Source organism: Acipenser ruthenus, chromosome 22, assembly GCF_902713425.1.
Source record: "Acipenser ruthenus chromosome 22, fAciRut3.2 maternal haplotype, whole genome shotgun sequence".
NCBI classification, from domain to species: Eukaryota; Metazoa; Chordata; class Actinopteri; order Acipenseriformes; family Acipenseridae; genus Acipenser; species Acipenser ruthenus.
In genome coordinates this window covers 4422296-4439745 of record NC_081210.1, presented here as the reverse complement: position 1 = coordinate 4439745, position 17450 = coordinate 4422296, and the positions used below count along the sequence as shown (strand labels likewise).

Here is a 17450-nt window from a genome sequence, read left to right as displayed (position 1 = left end):
GGCATTAGACGAAGGAACGACGCTCAGTGGTGGATGAATAATGTAATCCATTTCTGCCAGCTTGACAATGCAAAAGCATAACAAATTGCTTTAGCAGAGGACTGGGATTGTTGACAGAAATATCTGAAAATATGCTAATCTCATGTAGGTAATGGAAATGTCAGTATCATTCATACAGCTTTATGAATTATGATTATGTTGCAGTAACAACATTCCTGTAAAACAAAACAAAAAATAGATTTTAAATTTTACAATACATTGGGATTCATGCAGTTTAAAATTTATTGGTTGAAGGCTTTTTATTTATTTTACAGGAAATGCAACAATGATCTTTTTCAAGGTTGACTTGTAAGGGCAGCTATTTCCATTTTCAAGGACCACGCTTGACTAATTAATACAATCTGTACAAGACATTATTTTCAATTAGTGATTCTTCACCTTTTCTAATATGGAGACTGTAATGTTGGCACCATTCCATTAAGGAACCTATTCAAGGTCACAGTTACTATTTCAGTGCAGGAGATGACGCTATTGCATATAGGAATATATGTGTAAAAGGTCAGCACAATACACAGTTTTGGTTCAGCAGCAGTAAAGTGTGTGTCTTATTATTTTGTCTAGGCGTCTATCTGCTACAGGGTCAGTACCACCCTTTTAAAAGTTTCCCATAGTAGAAGCACAGCAAAAGTGTAATATAGCATAGTGAAAGCATGGTAAAGCATATGTAAGCATTGTAAAGAATAGTGAGGTATGGTAAAGCATATAAGCAAACATGACAAACCATGGTAAATGCATAGTATAACCATGGGAAAACAACACAAATACCATGCAAAAGTAGTCTTACTACATTTGTGACTAATGAGCTTGTCAAGGGAACGCTGAACTTTCAAATTCCCACTGTGCAATTTTCTTCGAAATGTTCAAATATATAAATATATGGAGCGTGATTTAAGTGACTTTTTCTCGGCCCTCATAACTGTTTAATGCATCTCTTAGGAGAACGTTGCAATAAATTGCTGAGCTATGTAAAGGAAAAGGTTGAATTGAACATATTATTATTTTAACAGTGGTGTCACTTCACCTGTTAATTGTCTTTGGCATTTAACAGTAATTCAAGACTTCTGAAGTTGAGGATTACACCACTGTGATAAAATATGAACTATGGACGGAATCAGTCCAATATGAAACTGACTAGGGAAACTTGAAAAAACATCCAGAAGAAAAGATAGACACAATCCACAGTCCCCTATCCACAGTTTACACATACTGTGCAATATCATGTTTTGAAAAGGTGGCAGCAGAAAATGGTAAAACTGTAAAAATAACAGGCAGAAATACCGGGGAAAACTTTTATAAGGACAGCATCGGATCAACAACAGACATACTTAGACATCTGCACAAGCACCAGTACTTTAAATAATATTCTTCAGAAATATAATCTGTAAACTGCCACACCTTTTATTTTAGGAGAAAGATTGTAACGCAGATTTGAGTAAAGGGTGGCATGAGAATGTCTGTATTGTAGGTGGGATGACGTTGATTTTTCCAGAGCTTCCCTGCACTTACAGCTTGACTTGGAAAGTTATGTATGTCATCTGGGACAACAGGGAATTGTAAGCAAACTCTCCAAGCTTAATTTAAACTCTGATATGAAACACAACAGGCTGATATATGGGCTCCAAGAATAATTGGATGATTTTTACAGCAAATTTATCAAACCGGTTGTGTGAGGAATTGCAGATTCCCACTGTCTCAGTTCTACCTGATAGACCACACGGTATTCCTCTCAGTAGGTGGCAAACCTGGGAAAGCGATTGCGTTTAAAGAATGTAACCTAAAAGGTCAGCGAGTAAAATGCGTGTTCACTTCACTGCTTTTTCTTTTTTCTGTCATAATTAATGTTTCCATCATTGTAGCTTTTATTTATTTAGATTTTTTTCTTCATATAGTTCAAAGATATACGAATGCAATCAGTCAAGGCTTCCTTGCTGTAGAATCTTAAACACTTTAACTCAAAAAGCCCCCAGGATGCCTGCTAATGCTTTCCATGAATAACAACGTAATACATTGGAACTATCAAGCAGGCTGCCAGTTATGCACACTTTTAATAGCAGCCGTGATATAGAGAATGTTATTTCAATTGCCCCACTTGGGAGCGGAACAACAATTTTGCAATCTGATTTAAGGAAAACTTTACACCCTCTGAATTTGAATATTATTATTATTATAATTATTAGTTTATTTAGCAGATGCCTTTATCCAAGGCAACTTAGAGACTAGGGTCTCTAATGCAAACAAATGCAATGAACTGCTGACGCATGTGCATATCTCAAAATAATGCACCAATAGACCTTGCAAATCTTAGTCCATGAGCTCCAGAATGCCTGATCATTTCACCCCTGTTTTTCTCCCCAGTTCAGAATATCCATGTTATTATTATTATTATTATTATTATTTATTTATTTCTTAGCAGACGCCCTTATCCAGGGCGACTTACAATTGTTACAAGATATCACATTATACATTATTTCACATTATACAGATATCACATTATTTTTACATACAATTACCCATTTATACAGTTGGGTTTTTACTGGAGCAATCTAGGTAAAGTACCTTGCTCAAGGGTACAACAGCAGTGTCCCCCACTGAGGATTGAACCCACAACCCTCCGGTCAAGAGTCCAGAGCCCTAACCACTACTCCACACTGCTGCCCCAGGATTTGGATTTAACATATTAAACATGCCCCATGTTCCATGTTTAATATGTTAAATCCAAAACAGCTATAAAGAAATGAAAGGTTGTGGGAATCCCCAATCCCAGTGTTACTGTAGTAAACAGAGACGAGTCATCTAAGAAGCAGTGGAATTGTGTATGATTTATTGAAAACCAATTTCCTAATCTTACAAGAGAATAAACTGGAGACATTTGTGCAGGTTGGACAGCTGACAGCTTTCTCCAGGGAAACATGAATAATGTGTTTAGTTGAGCCAATTCAAAGCCAATACAGTGGAAGTCAAGTTTGTTAATTTACCTGACAATCTGCAAAGTCTTGTGAATAAGAGTTGTGTAAATATCTTGACAGACAAACGCTTGTTATTCAAGCAGGGCTAGTCATCAGGGAAGTCCTCATTGCTGAACAGGGCTTACTCAGTCCTGACATGTTATAGTGCATGCAGAATCTGAAGAGAAGACTTTCAATTAAACAGCGATCTGGTTACACAAATAGAAAAGGCACAATTATCTCCCTTAATGTTTTTCCCCCAGCTGTAACTAGTGCTGGTTTCAGCTGGATATGCAGACTCAAGAGGTTCAAGAGTGGGTTACAATATAGTCAATTTGACACTGTATGTATTTTACTGAATAATGCACCATTTTTATCAGATTTTCTATGAACTGGTTCAGGTTGTGAATGAGTACTGTGGCAGATCACTGCTTACTGCTGTACCACTCAATGAGAAATTGCTTATTAAATTATGTAACTGACCTATCCCCAGGGGCTGTCAACACCAACATCAATGGGTGTCTAGATCACCAAACTCTCTAGCCATTTCAAGGATATTTAAGCAATGTAGCATCACAGGGCATGTGTCATTGTGAGGCATGAGGCAAAGCCGAGTGTCTTCAGCCAACCCAAGAAGGGTTGATATCCCATAACGACATAAACCTGGAGTGCCATATTGTGATTATACAATGGTCATGTGTAACGAGAACTGTGGTCCTGAGATATCACCACATAGAGACACAGCTATGACATCAAGTAGCACAAGCAGACGGTTCTTGCTATTGTATAATACATATCTTCTACCTGTGCATCATACAAACAAGTGTTAGATAGTAAATAAGAGAATTTGTAAACTACTGTTGCTGCTTCAACTCAGAGCAGATCATTCACTAAGCTTCTCAAAGAGACCTGATTGACAGACAGATAGATTGATAGATAGATTTGCCATTTCTTTTTTTTATGGATTTCTCCATTTTAAATAACCAGGAAAGACCCATTGAGATTGAATGGCTGGTAATCTAGTTTTCCATGTTCACATTGCTGGTCAGTTGACCTGAATGGTAACGCATACAAATGCATGCTATCCTTATTACAGCTTGGCTAATTCTAGACATGAGCCAGCAGTGCTGTTTTTACTCTGTACTGTACAGTCCACTCTATAAGAACACTCTCGTCAAGATTAGCGGTACCATATCTATGACTTCTCAATCATGCAATTGACTTGGTAAATTGCAGGAGCCTGTGGCAGGCAGAGCCCTGCTTGTAAATAGTATTTTGTTTGTGTGTTGGTGGTAGGGGTTGGCAGGGATGGGGTTAATTCCTATTCCTGCCAAATACATGTGAGAATGTGGCTGGAGCTTTAATTGAATAATTGATGATTAATTAGGCTCCAGCCACACGGGATACAAGAGGAAAAAATGATTTGTTTGAGAGAGCTGTTGGGAGGGAGCTGGTGAGGGAAATAGTGTGTTGTTTGGTTTGTGGCTATGTGGATCAGTGAAGGTGAAGTGTTGTTTACCCTGTTTATTTAGCTCTGTGAGCAGTGTTTTTTTTTATTTATTTCTGTTTAATAAATGCACTTCCCAGTGCTTAAAACCGCAGTTACAGTCTCTGAGTCTCTATAACCCTTTGACATCCTGTCACAGGGCAGTTATCATGATGTCAAGGAAAGATTGTGGCAAGAAAACTTTTCAAGTTAATCCAAGCACCCTCATTTGGTACAAAACAAATATTTGTGACGTTTCACACCTGCCAAAACTAGCCGGACTTGGTTCTTCACACTAGTGTGAATTACGCTGTCCAAACGACACTAGGGCCCTAACACAGAGACAGATGAGCTGAATAAAAAAACATATCATTGCGCTTCTTTTATTCCGACTTACTTGTTTTACTCTGTTTCTCTTAAAGCTAAAGTTGGATCAGACCACAGGTAAAATGGCCAGTAAGAGACTGGTAGCATTTTACTGCAGTAGTTTGCCATTTCAATGACTCGCACACACTGTATCATGCACCATGTCAGTACTAGTGTGATACTGTGCCAAGACCATTGAAACATTTGTTCCAAATGCATTGTTTTGCTCCTGCTGGTAATGCTGTCTTTGAATGGTCCTGCTTTCTTTAAGCTAATAGGCCGGTAGAGTATTCCTATGGTGTTTTAAGCTATTTACATATATCTGTTCCCATTTGTACTGTTCTGTATGTGCAGTCCGTGGCTATACAAATGCATTGGGTATAGTAACAGTTATTACTTTAAAAGTAATTGAATATAAATGAAAATGACTATTACTAAGTTAGTATATCATGTTAGTAAATACGCATTGCAGTGTTTTGTTGTCTTATTTCCTGTTTTGTTAATGTAATAATAAAATACTAACTGCAAACATAAACACTGCACATTTCTGGTATGTACAGATATCTGTCATCATTTGAGCAGACATTTATAGAGTGAAACTTCAAGCAGGAGTTGGTGTATTCATTATTTAAGGGCAGTAAACTTCTCGGTAACATTTTACATAAACTCTAGATATATGCTAATCCTGTGCTTTTGGGGTTTATTATGTCAGGTTCTGACACCAGTTCTATTAATTTGTTCTAGCTAGCTCTACGCCTGACTTTTCTGACTCAGTTCAATGATACATAAATAAAAAGAAATTTGACAGAAAAAATACTTGAAACCTGTCCAGCCTATAAATGCAGAGCTTTACCTAAGAAAAGTAATCCTCCGAATTCAATTGTTTAATTTTGGTTTAAAAATGCTATATATATATATATATATATATATGTATATATATATATATATATATATATATATATATATATATAGAATCTGTCATGCATGTGTTCAAATCCAACAGGATGACCTGGTGAACCACGCTGTTCCACATGACAGTGCATTGCTAAGCAGAAGCAGAGCTCGATCTGAGAAAAGTAAATCTCCTGGAATAACTACAGGAACCTTTCATTAGCTTTATTTAAGGCATCACAAAACCTTTTTAAAATGAGTTAAATATTTGCGAAAAGGGCCCACAGAATAGCAATACTTTATTAGCACATATATTTACATGTACTTTACTGTATGTGTCATCTCTCAATTCAACATGTTACACATGCACTGTAGAGGATTATGTTGTTACCTGTGCTATTCTCTTTTCAAGAATGTTTAAAATCAGCTGCAAAGCATGTCAAATCAGCGCACTGCTCTAAATTGAAGGCTTGTGTTAGCCGGGAGATTGCCTATGGGTCAGTGGAGGTTCAGGGATTCAACCTGAAGGCCACACTTCTCATGCTGATTTGGGTCCTGTATGGGTCCCATCAATTTTCTCTATGCAATTTATTCACAGCCAATCATTATGTGTCCTGCTCCATAGAACAGATTGGTAATATTGCCTGCAGATTACAGTCTGTGGATGTAGGCTTGGTGATCTTTCTTTAGAGATCGGTTAGTGATGGATTTTGGTATTCAATTATCAATGTCACAAAATGACTGCGCTCATGGATATCCTGGGCTCTAATGTACATAGTAGGTCACTATGATGGACAGTAAGATGCACCATGCTCTTTATTAACCTTACACACATTTATTAGCTGGATGGCTGCTCACCTAAAACCAAACAAATTGGGGAAAGTAAATATTTAGGAGACTCAATCCATGCATGCCATACATTTCAGACATACTCCTGGAAAGATAAGCAAACCATGCAGTCCCTAAATCAACAGTGGCCTTTGTAATCACAGGATTAGACTCATCTGCATTGTTTGTTGTTAATAATCACAGCATTGTTGTTGGTGCGTTGAGGCAGCAGTGTTAATTGTTTCTCAATAGGAAGGGAGCAAAAAAACATCCTAATATTGAGTATTGCAGCTCTGATCATTTGTATTCCTATAAGTACATCAAGAGTATAATAAACTGCAGTGATGCTAAGAAATAATAATAATGATAATGGCATCAATGTGTTCAATTGAGGATCAAGCCACATTCCTGGGTGTTTAAAGAATTTGGCAGATGCCACTGGAATACCAGCTGTTGAGGAAATAAGTAAGTGCAAATTCTCATTAATCAAAATGCCTTTGGAGCCACTTACAATGTATGATGATAAAACTTTAATTAGGACTGTATGAGTTTGCTGATCTGATTCTGTTTGTCATGTATTAGATATTGTAGGTGTTCTGGAGCATGATTATGGAGTTGAATGCAGATTAATGCAAAGGTTGATGGATGATTAATCCACTAAAATAAATCATCAATGAGCAGGTTTAAAATAGAACTTTCAAACATATTTTTTGTGACTTTTTAAATAGTAAAAAAGAAACTATTACAACATTCTAATACAGACATGTGCTTCAGCATACTTTTTTTCACAATAAACAAAAAACAGGTGAAGACAGGATGTCTGTAATACTGATCAGGTTTAAGTATTGTGCAATTACAGGGTTTAATTAAAACAGGAGAAACGTGATCTACTGTCTGGGGAGCAGGATTAAGACAAAATGACAGGAGGAAGATTTGAAAGGGGAATTTAATTAACAGAACCAGGAGTTGAAGGCTGGTCACACAGTTTCTTCTATGGGCTAAGACAACAGAACTGTTTGAATAAGATGCGTTTTAGTAATTGGAAAATAAGTAGACATTTTCAATATTTACTGTACTGTTGTGTCTATATCCCAGTCTAGTCATCGGTGCTGCTTTAGTAACCCATTTCTCAAAATACAATATTTTGATGTAACTCTTTTTTTCTCTTTGGGCTTGCTTGGAGAATCCTAGTTGTTTGGTAGTAGTCTGTGCATTCTGATTCTAGACAAATCATGTTCGTTTTTGATTGGCTACACCTGCTGTATAGTATAACGGTTACAGCAATAACAAAAAATAAATTGCAAATTATTATTGTTTTCGAATATTTCAAATGTGTGCCATGAAATATAGTGCCAGATTCAAAGAGGAGGCTGTTTTGGTCAATTAATGAAAAGCTGATATTCATGAAACTGCTCAATCCTGTTACGTTCGTTATTAACAGTCTAGATAAGTTTCAGGAATACCTAACTTTATTTAATGACTTTTAAAAACCTGGCGGTTTTATAGCTAAGTCTTTAGCTTCAGGGCAGCAGAAATAAACTGATGCAAAACTAGTCCCAGGTGATCCCTTCTGAAAACACAAACAGCCCCAGTTTATACAGGAACACGCCTAATCGCAAGCCTTTTCTGCAGATCAATTGCTTTGCACAGTGCATGCAGACAGGTCCCTCTCCTGAGCTGGCCAAATGACTATTTACTCTCTTAAGAATAAACCATCACTCCAGTCCCTTTGACAGTCTAATAATATTCCCATTGAGGCAACTAAGCTCATTATGTTCATTTAGGCAGAAACTGCAACAGCTGGGGGATATAATGAATATTCCAGCAACCAGATTAATTTGCACCCTAAATGTTCTCAAGTGTGGAAAACTTGCCAATGGGAAAAAAAAATCTATATTTATAGTATTTTGGTTTTGGTTTTTGTTTTGCTACAGCTTTCTGAAGACACTGAGGAGTGTCTGAATAATCAAAAGATGTCCACAGCAGCATATCCTCACCCACATGCCATTCCATCACCTTGTTATTGCTTGTCAAAAAAGCATTAGATGGCAGTAATAAGAAATATCATCTATGCCAGTCAAGCCTCAAGCTACTGCGAGCGTAAGTATCTCTCAGGGTTTTTCTTTCTTTTTGAATTAGTCATGTTTAGAAATACAGTCCAAAGCTGAATTGTCTTTAATATTTCCCATTAGCTTTTTTATATTAAATGACTCTAATTACAATGTAATTTCTCTGGAGCTCCATGGTGATTTATGTACAGTGGCACTAAGAAGTTATCACACAGTCCCTTGGCAATAAATACATTGGGACAAACTCACTCACAAGGTTTTTTAAGCTTGGTAGCTAATGTTAAGTACATTGCTGTCAATAAAGTTCTGGGACTGAAAAGTTAAATAACATTTAGCTAAACAGGGCAAAGCAGGACATTAATTCAAGCTAAAACCCTTTGATAAAAGATCCTCTTTTGGGTCCCACAACAGCAGTAAAGTACCATCCTAAACTTTCACAGACCCTGATTAGCACTAATACTAGACTACTGTACCGAATGTTACCTCCGGTAAGGTAGGTTCAGTAGTGTAGTCGAGGGAGTTTACCCACTTCTCATTTGGGGAATATGGTGTTTATCCATTCTCATTTAAGAAATAAAGTGTTCTATATCAAGGGTTAAAGCCAAGGTATATTCCAATCTATTATATAAAGTGAGTCAGGTGCATTCAATGATGGGCAGAATCTCTTCCGATTTAACCTTTAACCCACGATCCTGCACGAGCAGCACAACTGACATGCACGTAATGTAAGGGCATCTCTGCACAACCTTCGTGCCCACCATGCCACCAACTGGCCTGGGACACAAAAACATGCAGTATACCCACTTCTTTTTTACCACTGCACCACTGAGTAGATTAGTGTTAATCAGGGTCTGTGAAACCACCCCTACCTGAGTTAAGCGGAACAGGAATTGTCTCTGCCCAATAAAAATAAAGTAGGCCTAGCTGACAGTCCAGTTTGGCAGTTTGTTGACGTATCACAACAGGGGGTTTTAATCGTAGTGACACATCAAAACTGGCATTAAAAACCCTCTCAAAGATAGTCAATACTCACGTGACTTGAAAAAACCACAACATAGCCACAATTTAGATACAGTTCACAGTATGTATGTACCCACTTTACCTATCCTTACACAGACCAATCCAGATCTCTGACACAGTACATAAAGGTCTGTCACTCTAACAGTTGTGATATAGGGGCACTGTGATGAAGAGATGCCGTGTTCTAATTACATTGCACTCGCCTAATCTCTGCAAGACTATTATAGCAACAGCAGGTGAAAGGTGTTATGTCCTGTACAGTTTGTTTCTGCGAAGTATTACTTAGACTCTACCGCTCCCCAGTGGTTAAGAAATGAAATTGCGTATTTTTAAAAAAAAATCCTACTAGATAGTATTAGCTAGCCTTTTATTTTTTCTATTTATCCAAAACTGGCAAATTAATCTTTTTTTAATAATTAAGTGTATTTAAAAAAAAAAAAAAAAAACTGTATATTGACAGTATAAAGATTGGGAGAACGTGAAAAATAGTTTGGTAAATATCCCAGATCTACAGTAAATGATATACTGAGAACACAACACACTGTACTGTTAGTTTCAATTGACATACAAACAGTTATCTTATTTGATCTTCGATGAAGCACAGTCATTGTCAGCTTTGTAAATTCCGTTGTGTATTATTATTAGAAGGGTTTCACTTTTGCATTTTTTTTGTCTTCTTAGTGAGGGAGATGGTATACAGTAAAGGATATATTTTTATGAGGCACAGACCTCATATATACAGTAGGTCGTCATTATGAGCCATTCATTATTAGTAGTATGACCATCGCCATACAACAGTATGGAAAATTAGAATATCTTGTTTGTCAAACTTATTCCTAGTCTGCTAGGCAGCAAAGTGACCACAAGAGGGTGCTAGAGTGCTATCTCCTGAATGGGCACTATTTTTAAGCAAGACAAAGGTATGTTTTACAGTACAATGCAGTAAATTTGGTGCTATAATACAAGCATTGTTTTAAAATGTTCTATTTCTTAGAGTTGTACAGCTACAGGGCCCTGAGTGACAAGATTGACAATAGTTGAATGCTTATTGATGCAATGCTAATTTAATATCCTAATGCCCTCATATTATGCAGGCTTGTAATGTTTTGTATGTAGGTGTACTGTATATGGAGAAATCGTTTAACATTGGGCGGTGTGTATGGATTAGGGTTACCAGATTTCCACACAATATACAATCACACTCTGCTGTTAACTTGCTGAGCATACTGATACAGTTTTGTACTTTAGTAAATGGGAATACAATAGCAAAACTGGAGCGATTTAACATTTTTTCAAAATGTGCCTTTGCCATTGGAGCAGATAGGGACCGCTCTATCTACTGTTTGCAAAGACGGCATGTGATTAAACGTTTCATCTGTTTGTACTACGTTTGAATCCTAGTTCCGCTTTTTGAAGTATCCTTTTCAACTCTTCAAAAAGAAACATTCAGCTTGGAAAGGTACCGCTTGTTCACCACACGCCCCTCTTATTAGAGAAATTACAGAGGTATGCCACAAGATGGCAGTGATGAGTACAAATTCAGAAAGAGATTCTTAAACCCAAAGTCAAATCTGTTTCTCGTAAATCTAGGGCCAGATTTTGAAAGTGCTTTTAAAATGTTGAAACAGACGATTTAAAAGTGTTTAACAGACCTCTAGTTAAATCGTATGGCTTACCTATTCATGTTGTTGAGGCAGAATCATTTGGTAGTAAATACTTGCTAATACTATACTATAATATCTCATGACATTACATATTATCTAAAAAGAAATGGTGATATTCAAACATTGCGATAGTGTAAGACCCGAATATTGTACCCGAATACGCCAAAAAATATGAGAATATTCGATTAATTTGTTCTGGAAAAAGAACGGTGGTGTAACGTGATAGCTTTATCTGTTACAAGTGAATATACTGTATCTCTTAGAAGAAAATGAAACATTGAACTGTGCTTTTATACTGTAGCATACACAAACATGCTTCAATATTTAAACTGGGGAATTCAAAGTGCTGGAGGCTAGAAGCTATTCTCTCTGAAATAAGCAACATGCTGTGAGTTTATCAGACTGAGGCAGATTGTGAAGAAAAAAATAAATAACAAATAAGCCCTTTCTTTCTTGCATAAAGTGGGTGAAAGCGTGCATACGTGCATTTTATGAAACTGACCTTTACCAGATCCAGCCAGGAACTTACATGGGACACTTGGAGTATTTATTCTCTCTCTCTCTCTCTCTCTCTCTCTCTCTCTCTCTCTCTCTCTCTCTCTCTCTCTCTCTCTCTCTCTCTTCTTTCTCTGACTCACAATTGTGGAAATGCTAGAGGGGCCTGATTGGAGAGGCCATTTGGAAATTTAGGACACCATATGATTTAATACAACTAATGTGAGAGTGAATTGGGGCAGCTGGTAAAGCATACAAGTCCCTATTTTGTAAATGCAAAGACAAAAACGCCTACAATAATTTCCCTAGTGGTTAACCTAGTGTGCCAGGTCAGTCATACATTCATAGGAGGGAGTGCAAATTTCAGGCAATATCGTCAGGGACTGAGCCACCTTGCCGCACTGCAGCGATCCCCACTGGCCAGACGACCGGTTAGTTCAAGGAAATACCTGAAGGGCTTGCCTTTGTCCACCCACTTCTGCTGTCAAGCTCCTGGGTGTAAAGAGGTCATTGGCTAGGCAGTGGGATCAGTGGATGACCACTGACCTTTTCCTGAGAAGCTGGTGGTGTTGCTGTGGCGAGGTAAAAGACATTCTAAATTGGGCACAATGTATTTATTGTTAATAATAATAATAATAATAATAATAATAATAATAATTTTTCCAGCTGCTTCTCACAAGTTTCATTCAGTTGGTTTTACAGGGATGTAAATAAGACTCCCATTGCATTGCAGTTTGATCCACTCCTGGTTTCACTATTTAAAGACACACCTGAGCTTGTTATCTATACTATGTGGCTAATCAAGCTCATAGTAAAACCTGGAATGGGTGAAACCGCTATGCAACAGGAGTCTTAATTGCCATTGAAAACTCAACTTGGCTGTGCTTTAAAATAGGGACTGCAGGTTATATGAAGTAATTTCCCAGAAACTACACAATGAGGAAACACAACATTTTGAGGGCAGTGTCTTTTACTGTGTGTGGCCTGTCAGTGTCGCTCATATGAATTGAAAACAGTTTTATTTACTCAGTGATTTTTAAACACCCAGGATTGTTTTTGTTTTCAAAGTGGCTCTAATACGGTTTTCAAACCTCGATGCATGGAAAGTTGTATAATTATTTAAATGTGACCTTTTCCTTCCTTGTTTTTCTTTCCCAATATAGCCTCGCTGATTGTTTGTCATGTGGCTGATTTAACTCACCGATGAACTGTTGTCTCCTGGTGTGTTTGTGACAGAGGCTGAATTAATTTTCCTTTGAAACTGAGCGAGGAGATTCCGAAGAGTTCAGTCGCTTACATGATTCTGTGCAAAACAAGGGGAGTGCTGAGTGCCAGACAGAAAAGATGGCAAAGCAAGGAGAGCTGGAAGACTGTCTGAATCACTGAGAATCTTTAATGAATCTATTAAATACATTCATGTTCGGCAAAACTAATACTAATGCACTAGTGTTCTGTAATAGTTTAAGAGAGAGATGGGGGAGTAAATGAGGGAGGAAGGGGAATAAATGAGAGAGTAACACTGATTTTGATCTGAAATGTACCGTGCATCAGCTAGCTAGGCATTTAAAACAGACTTGAGCTATGTATAATAGGAAAGGGTCCTGGCTTGAACAATGGACTGCACGCTCACTGAAGTGGCAGACAAAGACTAGCCCCCCTCCCCCTTCCTCTTCCTCCCTGGCCCAGCGTGAGGCTGGCTTTGATCTGCAGTCCACTCCAGAGCTGTGTGCGTCAGCTCTGACGTCAATCCAGCCTGAGATGGGCTCCTGCAGTAGGTAGACGGGGCTGTGGGTGAGCTGAGCAGTGGGCTGAATGAACAAACAAGTAGAAAATCAACACGGTCTGATAACCGGGTGCCCCCCCTCCCCGTTATTTATTTAGTTTGTATAAAGATATTTATGCAGCCTCTTCGGACATGCAATGCATACCGTACAAGAGGTCCTTTCCAAATTCAATTTTTGTTTAGAAGAGCCCCTGTTCCGTGTAGGAGGAAGGATATACATACAAAAAGAGAAGGTGCAGACCAAATGGTCTATGAAACACAGAGCAGCTGTACATGGAACTGTAAGGATATCGCTACAAGGGAATTCACTGGAGCTCTGACATATCCCATATGAAGCTCTAGCTTTCCGTCCATTTCCCCAGATTCAGATCTCAGATTAAACCTGTTTTAAGTCAAGTCTGAATTTCAGAAAGTGCTGGTTTTCCTGGAGTTGCAGTAATGGCAATGGATAGCTTAGTGTGTCTCCTTAAAGTACCTGTACAGAATAACAACAGTGCTGAGAATGAAGAGAAGGGTTGCAGAGTGACAGTGACTGAGGGTTGAGAATGGAGTGTTTTAAAGCTCATTGTTAAGGTGCAGAGTGACAGTGCTGGAAAGCTGAGAATGGAGTGTTTTATTGTATCATTATTAATGTGCAGGGTTGACTGCGTTGCAGAACAGAGAAATAGGGGGTTGTATTAATAGTGCTGTGTGTTTCTTAAAACTGTATTTTATTGTTGTTTTATAGTTTTTTTCCCATGAGAGGAACACATCTTGTTTTCCTTGGTGCATTAGGATCTGAATGAATCTAGTTACTATTCCCAGCCTGACGGAAGCACTGGCCCCCTGACCAGATGAGCCAAAGGGGATTTCACTGGTGTATTGAAATTGGTAGCACACTTTGCAAAAAAAAAAACATTTGAAGGAAAGCAAGTGCAAAGTGAACCCCAACAATGTTAAACCCTAAAAAATAACCCCACTCTCCTCACTCCTCAAAGCTGTGGAAGTAAAACAACAGCAAACACATACCGGAGCTACTAGGAGACAGTGGCTGCGAAGGAAGTTGATCTCCATGGCGACGGCAGCCCCTGAGTCCTCCGCAGTGCAGTGTGTCCTTGGAGCCGCTAGTGGATCAGCTTTTAAGTCATGGTCAAGGTATTTGGTGAAATAAATCAAAAGGCTATCATGTCAGACACTGCTACACACATCTAAGGATTTGAACTTTACTCCATGAACTGTTCAAGGATAAATCCAAGGCTTTTTACCCCTGGAAGACTTTGCAAGTTTACCAGAACTTATAATTAAAAACAAGCATTCCCTTTGTTGTTCAACCAATACAAAACCTCCAGCTTTATTAAACCAACCACTTTATGTGATCAAAAGGAAGTTATAACAACATGATCACATTAGGAGGCTTTCACTGTACTTTATATACAAGTATTTTTTCTCAAAAACAATAAAGCTTGACAAAGGCCATTTTGCTTGATGCTGTCACTATGGTTACACAATGGGCCTGTATGAGGGAAAGGCTTTGACATCATCCCAGCCTGCCCTTCGGAGCTGAAGATCAGTGTCTTTCTCAGGAGTGCCATACCCCACGGTACCAGCCTCTCCCCCTACTCCTTCCTCTGTTCTCCCAGCTGCAGGGTGATTACAGTATATCGTGTGGATTGGGAGGGCATGCCTGCTGGCAGATGGCAAACTGCATGCTGCTAGGGAAATTTTACAGTGTGATATGCTTCTACTGCTTATACTACTGTACCATGCATTTGATATATTTATACTAGAAGCATATGTATATCTAGCGTGGGATCTTTTTTGTTTTGTTCTTCCACTTGTTAATTGACATGTCACTTGCTTTGTTAGTATTGATGCACTGCAAAGGTAGCTGGAGTTGGACAAAACATAGAACAACCTGCCATAACATTGTCAATAGATCATAGTGCCACCATGGGAAGGCCAAAATAGCACTGATTTAGATGTATATTTAAATTATGATGTAATAATAATTGTGTTAAAAAAATTGCATCATAATCACTAGAGGTGAAAGGTGAGAATATGTATGTTTATTTAATATGTGCATGTCTGTTAAACTCATGCACACATGTACATGAACACAAAACGTGCATATATATATATATATATATATATATATATATATATATATATATACACACAGTACTGTGCAAAAGTTTTAGGCAGGTGTGAAAAAATGCTGTAAAGTAAGAATGCTTTCAAAAATAGACATGTTAATAGTTTATATTTATCAATTAACAAAATGCAAAGTGAGTGAACAGAAGAAAAATCTACATCAAATCAATATTTGGTGTGACCACCCTTTGCCTTCAAAACAGCATCAATTCTTCTAGGTACACTTGCACACAGTTTTTGAAGGAACTCGGCAGGTAGGTTGGCCCAGACATCTTGGAGAACTAACCACAGTTCTTCTGTGGATTTAGGCAGCCTCAGTTGCTTCTCTCTCTTCATGTAATCCCAGACAGACTCGATGATGTTGAGATCAGGGCTCTGTGGGGGCCATACCATCACTTCCAGGACTCCTTGTTCTTCTTTACGCTGAAGATAGTTCTTAATGACTTTCGCTGTATGTTTGGGGTCGTTGTCATGCTGCAGAATAAATTTGGGGCCAATCAGATGCCTCCCTGATGGTATTGCATGATGGAAAAGTATCTGCCTGTACTTCTCAGCATTGAGGAGACCATTAATTCTGACCAAATCCCCAACTCCATTTGCAGAAATTCAGCCCCAAACTTGCAAGGAACCTCCACCATGCTTCACTGTTGCCTGCAGACACTCATTCGTGTACCGCTCTCCAGCCCTTCGGTGAACAAACTGCCTTCTGCTACAGCCAAATATTTCAAATTTTGACTCATCAGTCCAGAGCACCTGCTGCCATTTTTCTGCACCCCAGTTCCTGTGTTTTCGTGCATAGTTGAGTGGCTTGGCCTTGTTTCCACGTCGGAGGTATGGCTTTTTGGCCGTAAGTCTTCCATGAAGGCCACTTCTGACCAGACTTCTCCGGACAGTAGATGGGTGTACCACGGTCCCACTGTTTTCTGCCAATTCTGAGCTGATGGCACTGCTGGACATCTTCCGATTGTGAAGGGAAGTAAGCATGATGTGTCTTTCATCTGCTGCAGTAAGTTTCCTTGGCCGACCACTGCGTCTACGGTCCTCAACGTTGCCCGTTTCTTTGTGCTTCTTCAAAAGAGCTTGGACAGCACATCTGGAAACCCCTGTCTGCCTTGAAATTTCTGCCTGGGAGAGACCTTGCTGATGCAGTATAACTACCTTGTGTCTTGTTGCTGTGCTCAGTCTTGCCATGGTGTATGTCTTTTGAAAGTAAACTGTCTTCAGCAACCTCACCTTGTTAGCTGAGTTTGGCTGTTCCTCACCCAGTTTTATTCCTCCTACACAGCTGTTTCTGTTTCAGTTAATGATTGTGTTTCAACCTACATATTGAATTGATGATCATTAGCACCTGTTTGGTATAATTGTTTAATCATACACCTGACTATATGCCTACAAAATCCCTGACTTTGTGCAAGTGTACCTAGAAGAATTGATGTTGTTTTGAAGGCAAAGGGTGGTCACACCAAATATGGATTTGATGTAGATTTTTCTTCTGTTCACTCACTTTGCATTTAGTTAATTGATAAATATAATCTATTAACATGTCTATTTTTTAAAGCATTCTTACTTTACATCATTTTTTCACACCTGCCTAAAACTTTTGCACAGTACTATATATATATATATATATATATATATATATATATATATATATATAAACACTCAGAAACAGAAACAGTACACCAAACACTTATGCCATTTACTGATAGCGCA

General features: G+C 38.3%; 1 long non-coding RNA gene across 1 annotated transcript; it reads left to right on the top strand.

Moving 5' to 3' along the window:
- The first annotated feature begins 6844 nt into the window (after window positions 1-6844).
- Window positions 6845-15050, top strand: LOC117973716 (uncharacterized). Its single transcript, XR_004664112.2, has 3 exons — window positions 6845-7041; window positions 8511-8676; window positions 12988-15050. It is a non-coding gene; the product is annotated as an uncharacterized LOC117973716 (long non-coding RNA).
- Window positions 15051-17450: the final 2400 nt, after the last annotated feature.